This window comes from Phaseolus vulgaris, chromosome 1 (genome assembly GCF_000499845.2).
Source record: "Phaseolus vulgaris cultivar G19833 chromosome 1, P. vulgaris v2.0, whole genome shotgun sequence".
Lineage (NCBI taxonomy): Eukaryota > Viridiplantae > Streptophyta > Magnoliopsida > Fabales > Fabaceae > Phaseolus > Phaseolus vulgaris.
Window position 1 is genome coordinate 20,769,222 of NC_023759.2, and position 8,607 is coordinate 20,777,828.

Here is an 8,607-nt window from a genome sequence, read left to right on the forward strand (position 1 = left end):
GGATTCATATCATAAAGGATCACATGCAGAAATCTATGAGGTTAAGTGACTATCATTATCCTCATGCTATCTTGATTTCTAAATTCTTAAACTATTTTGAACTGAATCTTGAGAATGAAACATCTTATTTGGTGAAATTAACACATGAAGTGAACAATGGTTCATTAACCAAGATGGGTTTTACCAAGGTTAATGGAAGATGGGTAAGTAAGGATGGTGAACATGGTGGTTCCTCAAGTGGTGCTCATGCTGAACATGATGAAGGATATCAAGAAGTTGTTGAAGGTGATGATGTTAATGTTCAAGATGAAGAACAACCTATTGCTGACTTAGGTACTAGAACAAGTGTTGGACATCAAGGAAATAGGATTCCCTCAATGTTTTCCTTTGAGAGATTCATGGTCAATAGGCTGGACAACTTTGCTGAAAATCAAAGAAATCTTCATGATCTTTGTGTTACAAATTTTCAGAACTTTGACAACAGATTTCAAAGCATGGACACACGTTTTCAGACCCTGGATGAATAGATTGAAGTTATTCAGAACCAACTTTTTGAGCTGCAGTATGGAAAAGATGATTGAAGTCAAGATTTGTTATTTTTTCTATGCTTGCCTTGCTTTATTTTGGACTATTATGTTTTTATCTCTTCCTAAAGTCTATTTATGAAGACAAATAGGGGGAGAATATGGTTAATGTGTTGTCTTAAAACTGTTATAACTCTGATTTAATGTTTTGCTGCATTCTGGTTTGTATGGTGCTGCAGTTTGGTATGTTTTAACTTAGTTGTTTGGCTAGTTTTTCTACTGTTATGGTTATGTAGAAAACTGGTTTATGTGCCATCATAACCTGCTATGAGAGATGCTCTGGATTGCATAGCTTTTTGTTTTGCAGGTGCTGTTTCATATTCAATCAAGATCAACACAAGCAACCAGGGATTTGTCTTCATAAAATAGGGGGAGATTGTTGATCAAGAGTGATCAAGTGCTTTGAAGAATCCAAATCCAATGTGTTTGATGAAAGACTGGTGTTGCTGTTGTGTTTGGGTGGGATCTGGGTAGAATAAAGTGTGATCCACTCCCTTGTTGAATCTAAAACTAATGTGAACTAAAACCTTTTTGAAATTAAGTGTTTTTCCAACTAAGTGAAAAACAACCTGTTGTTTTGTCGAATCAACCGGTTGTTTTACTCTTAGGAGCTTTTGAAAAAGGTTGAAAGGTGTTTGGTTTGGTTGACTTAACTGTCAAACCAAAACAATCGGTTGTTTCGTGGTTTCAACCGATTGTTTCTTTGAAAATCCTAACAGAATTCAGTTTTGAATGGTGAATCTGTTTTAAATGTTTTCTAACTTAATACGCTCCTTCATTAAATGCTTTGACCAATCTTTGGAACATATAAATGGTTTTTTTATGTTTTCAAACAAATAAGAGACAGTTTTAAGAAATTCAGTTTGACAAATTTGATTCTAAGATTTCAAGATTCACATCAAGCTTTGGATTTTCAAGAGAGAGTGAAATAGGATTGAAATTGTACTCAATTCAGATTGTACTGTGATCAGGTGTAATCCTTTCAAAACCTTCTATATTTCTGGAGTTGTGTTGCAAGGAGTATTGTGTGTTCTTGAGGGGTTCAAGATCAATACTCTTGGTGTGGTTTGCCAAAGGTAGTGTGTTTCTTGAAGGGTTCAAGGGCATTACTTTTGTGGTTTGTGTTTTGTAATCTGGTTTGATTGCTTAGTGGATTACCCAGTGGTTTCTGGGGACTGGATGTAGCTCTTGGCTTAAGAGTGAACCAGTATAAACTGTTTGTGTTATTCTCTCTTACCCTGAACTCATTTAAATTTTGTTTTAAGCTTAACTAATATAAAAAATCGATTGTTTCAAAGAAACAATCGATTGTTTTTCTATGTATTGCTATATAACTGCTTGAGTTCTTGGCTAACTTGATTCCTGTTCTGGATTTATACAAAGAATTTCATTAAACCAGAAAAAGTTTTCAAAAACCCCTTTTAAACAATTCACCCCCTCTTGTTTAATGCCATATATTCTAACATTAACCATCATCAAAAAGAGGTCGAGAAACAATCTCGACCTAAGGTAACAAGACTAAGCCTTCCCGACTACATTTTCAAGACTAGGGGTTGTCGGCTGAGCAGACTCTTTGCCACCATCATCCTCCGGTATGTCAATGACCAACATGAGCTCCCCTTATAGAAATCTTTTTTCATGTCAAACTTTCCTTTGTTAAGGGGGATGCCGTAGAAATGAGCCACTTGATCCAGGGCCTTATTGAAACCAAGCTCATGTTGATGGAGAACGAAGTCTTGGGTCCGATGAAAGTCCTCGCCCACTTTGTGCAAGGTCATCTGCAACCGCTCGGTATTGTCTTGTTCAGCGTAATAGGTCATGGTCATGTCGGTTAAACTTTGCTTTAAACTATCATTTTCGACCGACAGAACCTTCTCTTCCTCCTCGGCATTGAGGCAGCGAGTCAATAGCGCATCGTTATCCAATTTCAGTTGGGCCAATTTGGCGACCAAGTCTTTGTTTTGGCCAATCAAAGCACTGTTGGAATCTAGAGCATACTGGAGAGAGGAGGTAGACTTGGATAATTGAGTCTTAAAGCCTTCTATGTCAGCCCCACCCTTCTCTTTAAGTACGGTGTCCATCCGCTTGCCCAGGAGGACGACCCGAGTGCTCAACTCTAAAAATGACTCGGCTAACTCAGAAGTTGTGGTTGACATGACACTCCCTCTCTACCGATCCTAATGGGATTGAAACCTTCTCGCCGAGATGCATATCTATACCCAAGAATTCCCGTGATGAACTTGACCTAGTTTCTTATGAGATTTTCTAAAAGATGACCTATCTGAGTGGTGTCGAGACGACTTCTTATGATCCCAACAAGCTTTCTTTGAACTCAGATTAATGGGAGGCAAAGTCTCACTAGCCCGAACCGTTCGCAGTGGTTCTACGGCCTCGACCTGAACAGGCGGAGCCTTTCCAGGCACCACCTGCCTCTGTTTTAGTAACTTTTTATAAAAAAAATTCCCTTCTTTCGAATTCACGGAGTCCATGATAGCTGCAAAAGGAAAAAGTCAAACAAACATAAAAAAAGACGAAAGTGCATATAAAAACGAAAGCTCACCCTCAGTGTCACGAAGCCGAGTTGGTGACAAGAAAACCCACAACAGATGCCAAGTAGGGATTTTTAGGGGAAGCTTGTCTAAAACGAACAAAGTTGCCAAAACTTCTCGGGTTAGTGAAGACCTTGGCCATACACGAAAGCGTGTTGGTTCAGGAGTCCAATAGAAGGGAAACCAAGGAGTGTCACCATCATAAAAAAGTGACGACCCTCCTCCCCGACCACAACTTTAAAGAAATTCCCCTTAAAGTTCTTATACCAAGAAGTGAAAGGGACCAACAAGCACGACCTCAGTTGACTTATCAAGGACAACCACCCTACTCAGTTACCCAGGTAATTTGTTAAAAAACTGGGGTGTCGGCCTTAAACATAGCGACAAACACACGAGCCGAAAATCTTGGATATATGCCGAGCTATTTGGGTGAAGTAGTGATGGAGCTACGTTCAAGGCCCACAACACACCAATGATGAATTCATTGAAAGGAAAACGAACATGATCATCTGTTATTAATCACAAGTAAAAGAAAAAATAATCACCCAACATAGGATCTCTACCTAAACATACAACGTCGGATGGCAAGCACCTTCAGAGGGAAATGACCTCGTCGAGTGCTTCCAGATCCAACATATCTATACTAGCGCTAAAAGGATTTTGCGAAGCAGTGGTGCCAAACCGAGAAGAATGTTCTTGAACTCTGGAGTCAACCCACTCGAACCCGGTAGCCCGAATTGGAAGGGCGTCCAGCTCAACAGCACTAACTACGGGATCAACCGAAAGACAAACGTCTCCGGCAACCCCACCCACGTTAGCTTGACCACTAACATGGTAAGATTCTGAGGAACTTTTGGAATTGGCTGAAGCGGTCTCAAAGAGATGCACGACCTCACAAGGCAATACACAGCCAACAAACTTAGACACTTTCAAGGTAGAGCTATCAGAGAAAGAAAAAGACATGCTTACCTCGACTTTTAGCTTGGTGGGTAATCAGAGAAAGAAAGAGGTGAAAGAAGGAAAATGAGTAAATGAGGGGACCACTACCACACTATTTTATAGCATCAGAAAAAGGAGGGGAAATGAAACGGTTCAGAAATCTTGAGTGTTGGATCAAGTGAGAAGGAGTGGCCCAGATCACCCGACTGTTCATGAACTGACATGACACGACATTTCCACGTTAATCATGAACAACAACCAAGGTAAGGCACTCCTCCCTCGCGGGTATGCGACAAAGCATGATGAACGAAACAAAACAATCAGCATTATGTATCTGAAACAACAAGTAAGTAAAATAGACTAAGACTTTTTGTTTTACTTCAAAAAAACTCAAGCCTGAGGGGCATGTGTCCTACCAGTATCTGAGAGGCTGAGAAACCGGCCACCGCTGGCAGCCTCACAATTTTCCAGTCAAAATGAATACCACGCCAAAATTACATGTTAAATAGACTAATCTTGATTAAGAAGCACAAAACATAATTAAGGGACAATTGGGCTTGTGCTAATCCTTGCAACAACGAAAGACCCAATAGAAAAGTATAAATAAAAGAGCACCCCTATGGTAAAAGGTAATGGTTGTTTAAACACTGAAACTGAACAATTAAATATACCTCGTCTGACTTGAGCGTCGGAGTATCTTTGTAGGTACCTCACTCTCATGAACCTAGAAGGAGGACAACCGAAACTGAAGAGAAGACGAAGCAAGCTTGATAGGGGATATTCAGTCTCAAATTGTAAGAACATGGATGATAACTATTGAGAAAATATTTGAAATCAAACAATATTTTTTAAGAGAATAAATTTGATATATATATATATATGAAATTTGCAATTGAGAGAAACCCATGATGAAAAACAACTAGTGTACCTATATTATAACATATAAGTTTTTATTAAGAAGTAGACTTTAAAGTCTAATTCAATCTTAGAAAACTTATATCGAGACCTACCAACTTGTTTGTGATACTAGTGGATAAATTTTATAGATAGTTTGATAGCAATCTAATAGTGGATAAACTCTTGTTAGAATAGACTTTAAATAATTCTGATAAGAATAAGACTTTAAACGTAATTTAACTATATAAAATTGACTCATAAAATGAAGCTTGCATTTACTTATATACTAAAAAATGTCTTTATTTATAATCGATATAAGATCTTTAATAATTTTATTAAAATAAAACTCTCATAAAGACCTGCAAAGTATTTCAATGAAAGAAAAGCAAGGAAAAAAAATGTTTTCCCCACAAATCAATTATAAAAATAAAAATCAAATAGCTTTTATTGCCACTCTATTTTCTTTCTCTCTTTTTTTCTCTCCATACTAAATACTGAACCTTAGTATAACACACCTGCACATACATTGTTGATAATTCTATGCATTTTTCGTTTTTTTGTTTTTTAATATTGGGAAGCTGCTATATTTTAGAAGTCTGGTCAAATGCCTTAAATTGCGGCGGCTATTAACTATTTTCTCTCAACTCTTTCATCGTTGAAAGGAATTAGGTCAAACATATTTACTGCACCTAATTCAAAGTAACTTCTACAACCTGAAGAAATTAATATTTGGATTTTTTTTTTTACAGAAAGAGACAAATCTAGTTACGTGAAATGTAAAAAAAGTAGATTTAAACCTATGAAAAAGCTAAAAGATAAAAACAGCAATTAGTTCCAATAGTCATAATAATCAATGGAGTGCTTTGATGTTTGCGCACACAAAGGTTATTACAACCACTGCTTTCTGGATCAAATTAAGTTCACTATTAAAAAATTATTAGTTAGACATTAAGATGTAAAATTTGAAAAAAGTGAGATAGTTTCTAAAAAGAATTTATACTTTTTGAAAAATATAAAAATGTCTATTTTTTTTTCAGAGTTGTTTTCATTATAACTTAACTCTTTCTTTGAAAGTAGAGCATGACAATCTATTTAGTAGAGACACTGAGATCAATTCTACATAGGACACAAATATGAAAATATGTATAATCTTTAAAACTTAAGATATAAGAACACAAATTTATATATTATATAATTATAAATTATATAAATTGACAATAAAAATAAAAATTTATGTGTACAAGTATATCTTTCAATTTTTCTTAAACAGAAAGATATTTTTTATTGCTGATTCAAAAAGATTTGTTACTTATTTTTATAATCATAATAAATATTTATACAATATATTTAAATTTTTAGAAAATTAATATATTTTTTATTTTTAAAATTGTGTTAGAACCATGTTAAAATTATTAAAATTCAGCAAATATTTTTTGGATTGAACACTTCACCCATACATATCATACGAGTATCATATAAGTGTCGATGTACAATACGTATGTTCGACATAGACACGTGAGGAGGAGTTAATGAGTTTCATATATTAAAATGAATCTTTAAACCTGTTTGTTTCTCTCTTGTCTTTTTTTCGGAAAACAAATGTTACTGAAATTTGGGCTTATAATTGGGTATAAAATAACACAACCCTTCGTCTGCAACAGAATTCCAGGGTTATTTTTAATCAGAGAAATTCCATTCACCAACTTGACATCGATAATGACTGTACTTTTTTTTACTTTATCTTTTTTATTTAAAATCGATGACTTTAGATTTAAGCTATGAATGGTAATCATGGAATAAGCCAAAAGCAATGGGAATCCATTGATTATATTTTATATGCATGCTACAGTAAAAGACATGTATTAGTTTTGTTAAAATTAATAATGTCAAATAATCTATAATATGGTAATTATCATGATATAGTGATTAACTTGCTTATATTAATTATTAACCTGATTATGTAAATTTAAGATAATGATTTTATTAATTATTAACTTGAGAGAGAGAGTGAGAGGAGGATCAACCTTTATGTAAAACTGAAATGAGTTTTTATCTCTTCTTCTTTGTAAGTGCTGAAAAATTTGTAGTGAAAAATGAGTTTTTATTGTTTTTGAAATATTTCTATGTTCTGATGAAATATTTTCCACAATAGTTTTATAAAAGTAGAGATGAAGGGTAGTACATGGAAGTGTTAAAGCTTTAATAAAATTAGGTATCCCTTACCTTGTAAGTCAGATGACCTAATAAATAGTGCAGAGGTTGATGAGTTAGGAAATAGTGTATTCCCTTTGTCATAAATTAAGTTGGTCAGATAACCTAATCATGTAGTGGAACTATTGATATCTGAGGTAGCATGACTTAGCTGTAAAAACAGGTATCAAGTTATTCATTATCAAAAGTGATTAATAATAAATAAATCTCATTGTACTTTCATCTTAAATGTACAAACAAATAATTCATGCTAATTAAATTAAAGTTAGTTTCTAACAATCAATTGGACTACTAAAAATCAATAATTGATTTTAACTACTCTTCCTTGAAGCTGGATATCTAGAATAAAATAGTTACTAACATAAAATCTATTAAATGAAGATACTATAGAAATTATCTAAATAAGACCATTTTTCTTTGTGAGATTTTTTTTTTCACATTATTTCCACTTTTATCTAGTATTTTTTTTTTTATTTCCCTATCTAACAAAGAAATAAATAAATAAATAAATATAAAAAATAAAAACAACAACAATAAAAATAAAAACTAAAACAGAAATAAATTTTTTTAATTTTTTTTGAAACTATGCTAGATAGGAAAATAAAAAAAATGATGCTAGATAGAGAAATAAAAACAAAAGAGTGTTAGATGAGAAAATAAAAGTAAAAATAGTTCTATATGAAGAAAAATCTCTTTGTTTGTTTATATTCTGTTATCCTAATTAGAATACATTTATTAGAGGAGAATGAAATTATTTGATGGTTTTCAATTAATCTTGTAAAAGGAAAATCTGATTTAGCAATTTTAGTAAAATATATAGCCTCTAATTACAAATATTGGATACAAAGCAAAAAAAAATAAAAAATAGAAATGGTGTGTAATAGGAAGGATAATTGAAGTTCAGTTGAAAGTAGAATGAGTTGAAAATTAAAAGTAGAGTAGAGAGGGTTTAGATAATGATTTGCAGGTTTAACTAGTTTTTGGGTTTTATAATTGAAAGGAGGTTAGAAGTAGGGTTCCTCCTTTGTTCATAATGAGTGTCATGCAAAATTGGATGCCCAAACCATGACCAATTGACCACTTGTGCATCATTTTATTTTCCTTTTAACCACTCTTTTCATCTCTTTGGGGGTGCCACTCATTCACATCCCGTGCAACAAACCTCACACTCCCTCATTTTACTCAACTACCACACCACCTATTTCTCTCACATTCAATCACTAAAACTATTTTTAATCACATGCACAAATACTTAACTTAATCTCATGGAAAATAGAAAGGAGACACGTAATTATCACTAAATTAATTATCATCCCACAGATAAAAAAGAAAAAGAAAAAAGAAAAATAAAGACAGTAACGAAAAGAGAAAAAGTAACCGAAACATGATAATTAACATTCCACGTGCAATTTGCTTTAGTTTACGTT

General features: G+C 33.7%; 1 long non-coding RNA gene across 1 annotated transcript; it reads right to left on the reverse strand.

The window, feature by feature from the left end:
- Positions 1–1,949: 1,949 nt before the first annotated feature.
- LOC137813763 (uncharacterized) lies at positions 1,950–4,149 on the reverse strand. The gene is made up of 2 exons (XR_011081505.1): positions 4,103–4,149; positions 1,950–3,078 (listed from the first exon to the last, which is right to left on the reverse strand). It is a non-coding gene; the product is annotated as an uncharacterized lncRNA (long non-coding RNA).
- Positions 4,150–8,607: the final 4,458 nt, after the last annotated feature.